This window comes from Dromiciops gliroides, chromosome 1, assembly GCF_019393635.1.
Source record: "Dromiciops gliroides isolate mDroGli1 chromosome 1, mDroGli1.pri, whole genome shotgun sequence".
Taxonomy (NCBI): Eukaryota; Metazoa; Chordata; class Mammalia; order Microbiotheria; family Microbiotheriidae; genus Dromiciops; species Dromiciops gliroides.
The window spans coordinates 213,430,500-213,445,784 of NC_057861.1; the positions used below are offsets into that span (position 1 = coordinate 213,430,500).

The 15,285-nt window shown below is 33.3% G+C and overlaps 1 protein-coding gene across 3 annotated transcripts in view; it reads left to right on the forward strand.

The window, feature by feature from the left end:
- CDH19 (cadherin 19) overlaps positions 1-15,285 on the forward strand; it is a 387,803-nt gene that overhangs the window by 195,615 nt on the left and 176,903 nt on the right. For 2 of the 3 annotated variants that reach the window (XM_043983861.1, XM_043983951.1), the window contains one exon: positions 1,002-1,063. The exons of the other annotated variant lie outside the window; for it this stretch is intronic. The gene's annotated coding sequence lies outside the window, so the exon portion shown is untranslated. The remainder of the gene's footprint in view (positions 1-1,001; positions 1,064-15,285) is intronic. 3 annotated transcript variants of the gene reach the window in all.

Genomic DNA, 15,285 nt, shown 5'->3' on the forward strand with positions numbered 1-15,285 from the left:
TTTTCTATGTCTGTGCCACACCTTGTGATGTCCTTCTATTAGTTAATAATTCATCACATTAATCTTCAAAGGAGTTTGGTCAGTAACATTAATATGTCTAGTTCTGGGCCTCCACCATCTTATTTTATATGTCTCATGTGGTCTACTATATATAGGTAGCTGCAGGCATAATTTCTTTCATACCCAAACCATCTTTTCACCTATTGCTGTATGCCTACTTCTACCATCCTCTTTGTCTAAATTGTTATATATATTGTCCTTTCCATTATAGCATAAGCTTCTTGTAGGCTGGTATTCCTCATGCTTTTATATTTGCTTTCAAAGTACTTTGTAGATCTGGCACCTAGTGTTTATAAAATACTTTTTCATTCATTGTCCAGGCAAGTGAACAAGAATTTATTAAAGTGCTTACTATGTGCCAGACACTGTGCTAAATTATAGGAATACAAAAAAATAAAGGCAATCTCTTCCAATTGGTAATTTGCTTTTTAATGGGGGAAGACAACACATAAAAGGATGATTAAAAGGGGATGGGGAGGGAGAAAGAACATGAGAGATAAAATCCAGTTCACCAGGAATAGACTTCAGAGAAGAATGAAATCATGGCTTGCTTGGGTACCTTCTATAAAATGGAGGTTCTAGGAATAATTAACTAATCAGAAGAAGAGGCCAATGTGGTAGGGCATTTCTAGTGTGGCAAGACCAGAGGAGGAATTGACTTTCAGAGTGAAGAGGCAAATGCCACATGATGAAGAATGTCCATAGAGTTAGAAGTGGAACCCTGAGAGTAACGAATTTAATGTTAATACTTTTGTAGGTACCAGTCAAAGAGTCAGACTATCCATAAGTTGATTAAAGTTGTTAAAGCAAAGAAAAACAAAACAAAACAAAAAACTCCTTCAGGGTAAAGTTTCTTGTTTTGATCTACCTTCTCTACACTCTATAAACTGTGTTGTTTGAGTTGATTTTCTCTTTCCTCCTTCCTGTTCTCATATGCACAGCACCTGGCACAGGTTGAATTGAATAACACATCAGAGGTACTAGAAATGGAATCATGACTAAGGTAAGAAGTCATTTTTCTGTCCTCTAGTCACAGGAAGAGTAATGGATCAAGATTGAATCCTTAATGCCATAGTGGGATGACTGTGAATCATCATATAATTCTCCTCTAATAAAAGATGAGGAATGGATAATCAATCAATCAATTAAGCACTTGCTATGTGCCAGATACTGTGTTAAGCAAGAATATTTTTTTTAAAGTCCAAAGGTTTGAGAAAAGTAAAATTGAAATACAAGTGCTTTTTTTTTTCTTTTTGTGAGCAAACCATGTTCTGAATTTGTATCACCAATTATGCATTTATGAGTTTTCATGGATTCCACCAATAACTCTTTGAACAGGGATTGTTTTTCATTTTATTTTTGTGATCCCAATCCTTAACATCCTGTTATATTTATATTAGTCAAATATGCTTATATTAGACAAAAATGCCTCTTTGATTTTAGAGCCTATAGGCCTAGTAGTGGTACTTCAGTGTTAAAGATTGTGCAGAGTTACAAATCACTTTCCAGAGAGGATATATGAAATCAGAGATCCACCAAGAGTGTATTAATATGCCTGTTTTCAAAAGCTCATCCAAAATTTATTTTCCTTTTTGTTATCGTTGTCATAAGTGTGAGGTGTGTAACCTCAGAGTAGCATTAATTTTCATTATTCTAATTATTAGTAATTCTATCCCATATATCCCTCCACACCCACAGCTCACTCCCAAACCCAGTCAGATACTGGTTACTGTGGTTATTAAGGTATGTGTACCCATTTCTCTCTTTGCCTACTTTTTCCTAACTTGTCCTGGATCTTTTGAAGCCTGTCCTAAATTTTGTCTTGCTCTCTTATTTTCTTTCCTTAGCTACTTAAAAATATGATGGGAAAAGTATTGAATTGACCATTGGCCAAGTCTCCATTATTGTGAACAACTTAAAAATGTGGCCATTTCAATCTAGAGCCAGAAGGAATTTTAGAGATCATGTAATCTAAACACCTAACATGTCCAAAGGTCACATAGATAAGGGCAGAGCTGGTATTCATTGATCTTGTTAGTTTGCATCTCACTACAATACATTAATGAAATACTTAATTTTGATATCAAAATCATGAGCACAGAAATAGCTTTCCTAACAGACCCACCTAATACCAACTCAATCATCTTGTGCTTAATAGAAACATTTTGACAGAACACAATAGTTTGTTTGCTGTGGTGTCACCCAACCTATATACCCTCTCCTGTTGCTATGAGTGTTCAGTATTACTGCAATATAGATAAGAAGGTGTTGAGAGATTAATTCTATTGTAACATTTCTTATTGTCTCCACAGAAAAAGATTTAATTTGTTTCTTATTTTTGTTTCTCTTAATATTAAACTTGTCAACTTATATTAATCATGAATAAAGCAGAAATTTAAAGTTATATCTTCTGGTAGAATAAACATACATAGTTTTCCATAAGAACTCAATCAATAACAGAAATAAATCAAAGACTAATAAAATAAATCCTGTTCAATGAAAAATATAGTCCAGTGAAGGTAACCTTAGGGCAGAATAAAACCATTTTAAATATTAAATATAGATATAACCCTGTAAAATTTCCTGAAGTTACCATATGGTCACTTCTTATATTTTAATATAAAAATCATGAGTATATTTTATGGTTGTAGTAGTATCTTTAATTTCCTTCTCAACCACTTGGATATCTCATCACTCTAAGATATAATCATTAAAAGTGCACATAAAATTTCAAAATCAGACTGGCAAAGGGGATTTTTCTTAAGACTTTTCGCTTCAAATGCTATTTTGGTGACATATAAAATTAATACCTCTTTTGTTACTGATGTCTGTTCAATAAAGGTCTGTGTTACTTTATGGAATGTCACATTTCTAATTAATTGATCTTCCATTCCTCCACACAAACTCCCTTCAAAATGAATAGCCTTATAACCTATTTTCTTAAGCTAACTTTACACAATTTATCAGAAGGTGTGTTAAGAAAATAAAGCTGAATTAAATCCATGTATTCTCAAACAGCAAAAATAGTCACCTAATATAGCACACTATACTCAAATTACTTGGTGTACCTCTACAGATGTCATTCATTTTCATAGTCACTAGATTAAAACAAACTAACAAACAACATATTACACTCTCTATGATATGTTCCAAAGAAGACTATATTGTCTCTCTTGGTTTGGTCTCCCCATGGCATATTATATTAGAGTACCACCATTTTACTTAAAGATAAAAAACATGAATGCAAACCTGACTCATTCATTTACTACTTCTGTGATCTTGGGCAGATTACAACTTCTTTGGACCTTTGCTTTCTTTGTGTCTCAATGAGCAGGTTGAGATGATTTCTAGAGCCTCTTTTGGCTCTAAATCTATGATCCTAGTCTAATGATTTATTCTGCCCAATGTCCTCTTTCAAAGTTCCATTGCACTTAAAATTCTTCCAGAATTATATATCAGGAAATTCAATTCAATAAATATTTCTTAAGTGATGTCCAAATATAAAGAAATTTTTATCTTCCATGAAAAGTGCAAGGGGTTTCATGATGAAGAGCATTTAATATTGACAGTGTTTTTAGGATTATGATATAAACCACCCATATAGAGTATATAAGTGGAATGATACACCAAAATGGGAGATATCAACCATTTGCATTTCTTCTGGAACATCCTCTCTGCCAAAAAAACAAATAATAGTTAAAATATTTACTGTTTTTTGCAAGGTTTGTGATCTCTTTCTCAAGCCCCTTGTTTGTTCAGATATTCTAATGTTCAAGTATTTGAGTGGTTTATATCAGAATCCTTCTCCCTCACCCCTCCCTTCCCTTCCTTCCTTCCTTCCTTCCTTCCTTCCTTCCTTCCTTCCTTCCTTCCTTCCTTCCTTCCTTCCTTCCTTCCTTCCTTCCTTCCTTCCTTTCCTCCCTCTCTTCTTTCCATTCCCTACAACCTGTTCAAAGGGCCAAACAAATGAAAGAATAAAAGTACCTTCTTTTTCCCCTGGCCCAGGATACCAAATTGATAAGATAAAATCAACTTCTTATGAGATCTTTTAAAAATCTATTTTGAAGCCATATCTAATATAGAATATACATTTCTGAAAAATTCAAAATAATGTAGAAAAAAAGAGGTCTTCATGTCAATTTTTTTTCTTTTTTTGTGTGTGAGACAGTGGGGGTTAAGTGACTTGCCCAGGGTCACACAGCTAGTAAGTGTCAAGTGTCTGAGGCTGGATTTGGATGTCAATTTGTAAAAACAAACAAACAAAAAACAAACAAAAACAAAACAAAAATAAAAGTACTGGTGCACCTAGAGCTACAGTTTAATGTGGAAAACTTTCATGTCATCCAACCTAGTTTTCATCCTCACTAAAGAAGATTGAAAACTTACTACCATTTTACCTATTGAAACCATTTTTTCATCAATGTTTGGTTACTTTGCAAAAATATTAAAATAAAATGTCACTCTTATTTATTTTTAATATAACGCCTACTTTGTTTACTAACAGTAATGACTGACACAACATGCGAAAAAGTTCTTTCTATATTGTCTCACAAGATCCTCACTACACTACATTCCTTATTTAACAGATATGGAAACTAAGGCTCATAAATCTTAAAGTGATTTCTATAGAATCATCAGTCAATAAATATTTATTAAGTATCTGCTATCTTCAAGCCACTTTACTATGCTCTGTGGATACAAATGAAGGTAAAAAAAAGGCCCTTGATCTCATGTAACTCAACATGCAAGCAGTTGTTTAGAACAATGCACAAATAAGCTGCATTCAAAAAGCAAAGCAAAACAGAATTGATCAGCAGAAATAAGGCATGAGAGTTAAGTGGAATTGGGGAAAACTTTATGTAGTTGGTGGGATTTATGTATTTTATTTAATTGGTGGGAACTGAAGGGATTCAGGGAAGCGTGATATCAGAGATGAGGAGGGAGAGTATTCCAGACATAGGGGACAGTCACTCATCATCATGCCACAAATTATTCATTATTCTTCGGCCAACAAATAAACAATATGAGTGTCACAGAATCCTCAATGAAGTGCATTTATATGAATAGGAAAAACAGTATTCCAGTTCATGAAAGTGGGAGCTAAAATTTCAGCAAAGCTTTCCTCATTATATCAGAAATACTAATGAATTTTCATTCTTTTTACTTTGATCTTTTAAAATTTGTTTATTTGACAAAAAGTGAGAGGGACAAAGTTTTTTTTTTTTTTTAAATGTACCCTGGCCCTTGTCTAAACAAACAATAGTGAGAAATCTATGAGCATTATACTGATTCTTTAGCTAAGTTCTTCAATTTATAATATGATCATTAAGAATGTGGACACAGGATAAATGGAATTGCAAGTTAATGTGCTTATCTGTAGTATTTAAGAAACTTTCTTTTTTATTTAAAGGACTATTATTTGGGTTGCACGTTGAGGATAGGCTTCAGTGATGGGTTTATATTTCTTCGTAACACCTTGAATGTTGCTTTGTGTACATTGTGTTTCCAATAAATGCATCTACTTCTCTGACCTATTTTCCCCACTTAGAAATTGGATTAACTGCCTATATTGATTGCCTGTATAGACACTAGGCAGTGCTGTCCAATAGAAAGAACCCTGCATTTGGAGTAAGGAAGACTAAGTCTACATTTCTCAGATTTCCCTCAGATTCTTACCAGCTTTGTAATCCTAGAAGAGTCATCAAACATCAGCAGGTCTTATTTTCCCTATTCATCTAATGCGAAGGTTGGAATCAAGCTCTAGGGTCATTTTCAGGTCTATAAATATGAAACCATCATTTTATGACTTTGCAAAGGTGATAGCATAAAATAAAACTGGCACTTAAAAATTCAAAGTGTGTAAGTAAGTTTATTCTAATTAAGTGTGATAATTTTTTCATAGTATTTTATATTATAGAGGAATCTTGAGGATGACCAATCCAATTCCTTTTCAAACCAATTAAATAAACATATTAGTCATTTTCTTTATGTAAAGAATTATGCTAGATATAGTACATACAAAGATTTATAAAATGACAAAATGCCAGTGCTTGTCCTTTAAGTGCTTACCATTCTTTCATAAATAAAGGGCAATATTGAATAGTAAAGTGATTTGCTCAAAGTCAGCCAACTAATGATGCGCAAAGTCTGAGAATGATAACCTGGTGTTACACAGTGTTTTAGCACCAAGGCAGAGTGAAGAATCTTAATTTAGAGTAAGAGTACCTGGATTTGCACCATATGTATCCTTGGGCAGGTCATTAAAATCTTCTGGACCTTAGGTTCTTCATTTGTAAAATGAGGGAGCTTTGTAACTAAGTGCTCCCTGCCTGTTTCAAATTTATCATTCTCCCCTAACTACCAATTCAGTTCGTTTTCTTCTATAGCATGTGGCTCCTCACCGATAGTGTTTATGCATTATAGATTATTTTGAAATTTTTTTTCCTGGACTTAAACTTTCTGTGATCAGTGCAAATCAAAACCCTCTTTTCCCTTTCTATTTAGTCTTTGGGGTGTATTGTTGTAGAAAACAAACAAACAAAACAGAAAAACCTTATCTTCCAGCCACCATGATTCAGATAATAAACTTCTTCAGACATACATAACCCATCCTTCTGTTTATACTTAACTCCCTCTTAGCTCAGAGTTCTTGCTTATGCTAGTCCTTTACTCATACAGCTTTCAAGAATCCAATTTTGCTCTTCAATCATTTAGTCATGTCCAACTCTATGACCCCACAAATCACACCCTTCATGGGATTTTCTTGGCAAAGATACTGGAATAGTTTGCCATAAATTTTTCCAGTGGATTAAGACAAAAGGTTAACTGATTTGTCTAGGGTCACACAACTAGTAAGTATCTGAGGCTGGATTTGAACTCAGGTCATCCTAACTCCAGGTACAACACCAGAGCTAGCTACATAGAGTGGTCCTTTAGTTCAAAATCTTGAAGTAAGTTCCTAAATTGAAAAATATCTAGATATTTTCTTATTACTTTTAATTTATAGGGTTTAATTTTTGTTCTCCATTATCATGTCATAAAATAACAGGTTTGATTTTTTTATAAGTGTATGGGATAATTATGGATTTGATTCAGATTAAACTCTGAGGATGGAGTATGAAAGATACCTAGCCCCCCCCCACCCCCAGATTAGCTAGCCTCTTGCTTTGCCTGAAAGTTAATTGCTTGTTAAATTCTCACTGTTTCCTTTAAGCTTTATTGTTGAGATAATGGACTTGGGTCAGTTCTGTAAACTTTGGGGATGGGGTCTGAAAGATATCCAGTCCCCCAGTAAGTTTTATTACTTGTCACAGTTCTACCAATTAGCATTATTTACTTTACTTCTGCTTAGTTTCCACATGCCAGCTACACCTTAGTTTATGGCCTGTAATAAAAATCGTGTCACCAAATATTCAGTTTACTTCTCTCTCACATGTCAGAATCCCAGTCCCTGTCATGGATTAATTGCAGTCAGATAAGGGAGTGATTTCTGCCTCCCTCTTTCTTTGACATTCCTCAGACTTGTACCCCTTCCCCTTCTCCCCTTTGTTCTTGGACATGTCTCCATACATGGATCACAAGCTGGGCACACACCTTGGGTGAGACAGTATTGGATGTTAGAATGTGAGCTCACCCACCCTAGGTGCATGTGGGGACATTCCTTTTCAAAGATTACTATAAAAACCTAAAAGATTGGACATATCTTCACAAGACTTCAATGTGTAATTGGGTTTTGCCTGTCCTCATGAGGATGTAATAAACCTGTCTCTGCTTGACTTGGTGGTCTCCTCAAGTTATTTGGGTAAACTGAGGCAGTTTTTCCCAAACAATAAGGATGTAGTGTGTGATTTTTTTAAGATACCTTTTCAAAAGCTAAGTTTGAGTATGGAGTAAAGATTTGAGTAATTGATCCTTTCACCCTAGTCAAAATAGACATCACTTTTCATTTTGTTGTACTAAAAATGCTATGTTTTTACTATTTTTTAATACTTTCTGGATATAAGGTGGGGCTTTTCATCTACTCCTGTGAACAATGAACAGAAACAATTCTTTCTTTATCACTAAATAATAATCAAAATATTCTAAATTTTCAGAAATAATTATCCCTACATTTACCATAAAGTTTATTAATTTGGTATGCTTTTTATAATGAATTTTTTTAGCATTCTTCCATAACTTAACAAAAAAAAATGAAAGACAAAATAAATACATCATACAGAGTTTGCAGTGATTTTACAATGGATAAACAATATCCAAGTAATAACACAAAATACCTAGGGCAGAAAGTGATAAGTGTCATAGAAGTGTCTAATTGAAGCCATGGTAACAGAAAGTGGCAAGGGTTTGTGAACAGACTTTTTTTTTCTCTTCTGTTTCTTCTTATACTAAATCTCATGGAATATTAAGTGTTTGAATCACAAAACAACCAAAATTTTAAGGCTTTGCAAATCTCTTGCCCCTTCACCCTATCCCACCTCAGGCTTAGTCTCTTTTCATGTGAAATTTCTTTCTCAAGTAGTTTTTCTTTTCTTTTCTTTATTTTGTGTGGTGCAATGAGGGTTAAGTGACTTGCCCAGGCTCACACAGCTAGTACGTGTCAAGTGTCTGGGACTGGATTTAAATTCAGGTCCTCCTGAAACCAGGGCTGGTGTTTTATCCATTGTGGCACCTAGCTACCCCCATCAAGTAGTTTTGAATAGAATCATTATATTGGTTAATCCTTCATCCATTTATTTATTTACATATTTACATATTTATTTATCTATCTATCTAACTTTCTATCCATTCATCTATTTATTCATTTATTTATTCACCTACTCATTCATTCATTTATTCATTTCTCTATTTATTTATTTGATGATTCATCTATTTATTTATTAATTTATTTATTCTTTCAATTATCTGTTTATTTGTGAATTCATTTATTTATTTATTCATCCATTATATTTATTTATTTGTCTATGTGTTCATTCATTCATTTATTTGATCACTTAGTTGCTTATTTATTTCTGGGTTTTTTATTTGTTCATTCATTCATTCATTCATTCATTCAATTTTTTTTAACAAGGCAATTGGAGTTAAACTGACTTGCCCAGGGTCAGACAGCCAGTAAGTGTCAAATGCCTGAGGGCAGATTTGTTTGAACACAGGTCCTCCTTACTACAGGCTTGCTGTTATATCCACTGGGTCACCTAGCTCTCACTTATGTTTGTTAATTTTCTAAGTAAAAATTTATTATTTTGAAATCTCCATTTTTTTTTGTGGGACAATGAGGGTTAAGTGACTTGCCCAGGGTTACACAGACACAGCTAGTAAGTATTAAGTGTCTGAGACCGGATTTGAACACAGGTCATTCTGAATCCGGAGCCAATGCTGTATCAACTGTGCCACCTAGCTTCCCTGAGAAGTCTCCAAATTTTTATGCTAAGCACAAATTAGCAATTCATTAATTTAGGAACCCAAGAAGCCAGCTAATCTATTTAACTCCCTCATTTTACAGGTGAGGGGATTGAAGACAAAGCTTATTTTGTAATGTGCCTAAGGTTTTTTTGTTTTTGTTTTTTTTGAGGCAATTGGAGTTAAGTGACTTGCCTAGGGCCACACAGCTAGTAAGTGTTAAGTGTCTGAGGCCGAATTTGAACTCAGGTCCTCCTGACTCCAGGGCCAGTGCTCTATTCACTGTGCCACCTAGCTGCCCCTGTGCCTAAGATTTTAAAAGGTAAATGCTAAAGGATCATATATGAACCTAGGTCTTTTGCTTCCATAGTCAATACTTTCTCCAGTGTACCACCAACACAAGACTTTGGGTCCAGGCAGAAGTAAGAATTGTTTTAGAATTCCTACATAGAAAATGTTTATTCTCTATTTTTTTATTTTGAGTAATTAATGAGTTATGGCATAGCAAGGAAGAATGGATTTAAGAATTAATAGATTGTGTTCTTAATGCAGTACTTTTTATAACTTATTATATGACCTTGAAAAGTCATTCCACCTTTTTTATTGTCTTAAATTGCATCATCTATATCAAAATGATTTTGGAGAAGATGGTTTGTAAAATCCCTTTATATGTATTAGATACTTCCTAGGGTTGGTGTGGAATTCAAATGAAATACTGTGAACTATTAAATGCTTTGTTACCAAGATGTGTTATATTAATGTAAGCTATTATTATTATTATCATCCTCCTCATCATCAGCTTATAATTCTATGAGTCAAATGATTTCCTTAAGAAAAAAAATATAGAGCATTTGAAAACTGACATTCAGAAGACTAAGTAACCTTGTGATTTTACAAAAATTAAGCTGGCAGAGAAGAATACAACACCAGGGGACTTTGAGAGGGAGATTTCCTTTAGTTTCAAAGATGGAATTTACTGTAATCATATTGGTCCAGTTTCCCATTAGTGATTGGAGATGGGATTTCCCGGCAGAGTTAAGCACTTGGAGCCAAGAACACTAATGAACAGGTTTAAAGACTTTTTTATGTCTTACTATACAGAGGCTTCCATTTTCTCATCTGTAAAGACAATGACAGTTATATCTACTGTCATGGTGAAAATCAACAAATGCACATGAACATAAAGATAAAAGATGTCGACTAAATGCCAAGCACTATGGCGATTTAATTTCTTTCTTGTACTTGGTGCTTAGCTTTTACAAGGAATTTGTCAACTGTATGGCTTTCTGGCTTTTTAACTTTCTCAATGCTATAAAATAAGAGGAAAAATAGAAAAACAACAGTTTTACAGAAAAAGAACACAATTCAGTCTTCTTTGTCAGACATGCTCTAAAACGGCTCAAATCAATTTATCATACATGGAATGAACTCTTAGTCATCATTGTCAAGTATTTTGAGTACACTCTGCTTCCCTTTGTACAACTTGGAGATAATCTCCAATTGGAATGAGTAGCATGCAAAAGACAGCGATAAAGTTGCAGAGTAAAGAATCTTAATACTCCAGCTCTGGAACAGGATTCTCAATCTTTATGAAGCTGAAAGAGACTGAATTTGTTTGAAATAGTCTATTAATTTCTCATATTTCTCCTCTTCATCACCCCCACCTTATACTCTAAGACATATTTTTTGTCTTGAATACACAAGATGGCATATATATCCAGTGGGGATTTTTTGTTGTTTCTAAAGATTAAATTATATTTTATTTGGTCACTAATATGCCTTGGCCATAATGGATATTCAAAAATTAAAGTAAATAATTGGTTAAAATATTTTTCCTCAGGTAGCAACCATCTGTTTTCAAAAACAGCATTAGTTCTTAGAGCTTCAAGTGACCTTAAAATAATTTAAAACAACTTCCTTAATATCTAGAAGAGGAAATTTAGATCTAAAGAAGTCAACTGACTTGTCTAAGATCACACTGGTCATAAGTAACAAATTTAGAATTAAAAGAGCACTTCTGATTCTAGATCTTCTCCTCCTTTTCTTCCTTCTCTTCCTCCTCTTCCTCCTTCTCCTTCTCCTTTTTGTCTTCTTCTTCTTCCTAATAATAATAATAATAATAACAATACTTAATATTTATATGGCTCTTATTATGTGCTAAGCACTTTATGAATATGATCTCATTTGATTCTTAGAGGAGGTAGATGCTATTATTATCTCCACTTTATAGAGGAGGAAACTGAGGCAGACAGAAAGTAAGTGACTTTTTCCTGGTTCAGACAGCTAGTAAGTGTGTAAGGTTGAATTTGAGTTCAGGTTTTTCCTTACTCATGGTCCAGTGTTCTATCCATTGTACCACTATGCTGCCTCAAGCATACTTTGTTCTCTACCACCTGACTGTACCAATAAGAAAGGCTTGGGACAAGGGGGAAGGAGTGAGATTGGGGTATAATGATGTTCCCTGTTTAAATCATGGGGGTGGCAAGGTAATGTAACTTTAAATTTTTTTAAATGATTTTAAAATTTGTTGGATTTAGGTTTTTTGTTTAAAATGTTTTCTAGAAAAATAAATCACTCTTTATTTTGTACTTTCACTTATTTATAATAAAATAATTTTGGTAAATTATGAGAGACAGGTGGCACAGTGAATAATACAACATTGGTTTTAGAGTCAGAAAGACCTGGATTCAAATTTGCTTCAGACACTTAATAGCTGTGTGACCTGGTTAACTCCCTTTACATCTGTCTGCCTCACTTTCTTCAACTATATAATTGTTATCATAATATTATCTACCTCCCATTGTTGTATAGATCAAATGATATAATATTAATATAATATAATATTAATATAACAACTTTTTACAGTGCCTAACATATCATAGGTCCTTCAACTAATGTCCATCATCAAATTTACATGATATTACCATCTCTCTGTATTTTACCATAAGTCCTCTGTAGAAAATCTACCCAATAAATTGGAGATTTTCCTAGATATATTTTCTTTAGATAAGGAAGGTGACATTATTCTATATTTATCACTTAATCATCAGTGATACCTAGAGAGACAGATATAAATAGATTCATTTATAGATCAATAGATGGATGAATTGATCAAAAAACAGACAGACAGATAGATAGATAGATAGATAGATAGATAGATAGATAGATAGATAGATAGATAGATAGATAGAGACCTCATGTGTCAATGACTATTTGGGTTGTTCATCTATTATCTCAAATACTATTTCTGTGACTGGCTTATTTCTTTTCTACTATATTATGTATAATTTGGTTATCTGTTATATGCCCTTTTTCACACAGAGCTAGTCTAGAACCCTGTGTCATTCCACTAATCTATGTGACTATAGTATTTCTTATTTTTATGAGGTAATTGGGGTTAAGTGACTTGCCCAGGGTCACACAGCTAGTAAGGGTGAAGTGTCTGAGGCCAGATTTGAACTCAGATCCTCTTGAATCCAGGACTGGTGCATTATCCACTATACCACCTAGCTGGCCTGACAATAGTATTTCTTTTTTTTTTTTTTTCAGGGCAATGGTAGTTAAGTGACGTGCCCAGAGTCACACAGCTAGTAAGTGTCAAGCGTCTGAGGTCAGATTTGAACTCAGGTACTTCTGAATCCAGGGCCAGTGCTTTATCCACTGTACCACCTAGCTGCCCTTGACAATAGTATTTCTAATTCTTCAAATTGTAGTGGTTCATGATTCATAGTCTGGTATTAAAACAATTTTTTTTTCTACAAAAGTGGTTTGCTTCTTTGGATTCCCCAGGAAATTTTGCAAATGAGGTCCAGACCTATTTCCTCTCTCTCTTTAGCTTTAAACCTATTTCCTTCTCTATCTGGAATACATACATACATACACTCACACACACACACACACACACACACACACACACATATATATATATAAGTTTGTGTATGTATACACACATACAAATTGATTCACTGTAAAACCAATGATAAAACACAAATCATTGGAAATAGTAAGTCTTAAATAACAAATATGAGAGAATAAGTTTTATTCATTTAGTATATGACTAATATAGTCATCTAGTCTTTTTAAGGAAAAATAATGTAACACAGCAGTCTTTAGAATTTATCAACTTTAAAAAGTACCATGTCTTTTTTGGAGATTATTTAGAAACTCTACATAATTAGAGTCAATGTTCAGGAAGTTTTGATAAGATGATCTTTCTTTTACCATGCATTTGAAACTATAGATTCATTCTAGAGGAACTATGTTTGCTAGCAATGATATGTAGAATAGAAGAATAACAGAGTTGATGAGTCTTGATGTTTCCCTTCAAGGCTGAGTTGACTCCACATGTTAAATTGTCTCAAAAAAAAAAGCCAAATTTTGTTAAAGTACCTGAATAATTTAATGGCTTATTGGGAACTGAGAACATTTGGAAGAGGCCTAGGTGACTTGAGAGGACAACCCCAATTTACATCCCCTATGGATGTGTCATTGGTGTCTAAAGTTTCAGTAATAGAGCTTAATTTTTTCGGATTAAAGATAATTTAGTCTATTAAAATATAAAAATAATATAATAAGATATCAATAAAGGTGGTATAATCAGTGATGTCAAACTCAAATAGAAATTGACCCCTCTGGGTGGTGTATTGACTTAAGAAATGACAAATTAACCTACACTGTATTGAATTTTTATTTATGTTGTTATATATTTCCCAATTGCATTTTAATCTGTTTCCCTCAGCGCTTGGTAGTGGGCTATATGCTTGACACTGCTGGGAAAATGTATATTTGACATCTATAGTATTTTCATTTTACAAAATACTTTATATGCATTAAGACATTTTAAAAAGACATTTTCATGATATAAAGATACAGTTGACCTTGGAGTAAGACTTATTTTTCAAGTTGCATCTCACAAAGTGTGTGACCAGAGGTAAGTTAAATATTCTTCTGGTATTCTTTAAGACTAGAAGATAGATAGATAGATAGATAGATAGATAGATAGATAGATAGATAGATAGATAGATAGATAGATGGACAGATGGATATCTTGCCAATCTGCATTGATGGAAGAAGTTTACAGAGAGCCCCTACAATTCTACCCCCCCAAAAAACACCCTCATAATTGATTCTTAAAGTAATTGTGAGATAAGTAGCCCATTTTACACCTTAAGAAACTGAGTTTCAGAGAGGTTAAGGTAGGATTCAAAATCAGATATTTGGATTCCAAGTTGAGCACTCTATGTGATTTAATACATTTACTCTCAGATAACAAATTAAATAATCATATGTCATTACAAACTATTTACTATAGTGAACAGTGATATGTACATATATACACATGCATATATGTATATTAGTGCATATTTATATGCATGTATGCAAGTGTGCATGTATATAATACACACACCATATATATACATATATATGTGTATATATATGTATATATATATATATATATATATATATATATATATATATGGTGTGTGTATTAATCTTTCTGAGCATCTGATAATTTTTTAAGGAATGAAGGAAATATGTATTTATTGAGTATTGACTATGTACCAAGAACTTTAATATTAGTATTTCACTTTATATTTTCAATGACCTTAGCAGGTAGATTTCTTATTTTAAATTTGAGGAAAAATTAGCAGAGGTTAAATGACTTGCTTAGAGTCTCATGGCTAAAAATTATCTGAGGTCAGATTTAATGGCAAGTCTTCCTGACTCCAGTTCCAGGACTTTGTTTCCTGAGTCATATAGCTAGCTGCCTTAGTATAGCTTCAAGACTTTAAGGCACAAATGTATGAGATTTTTTATTTGTGGATGATA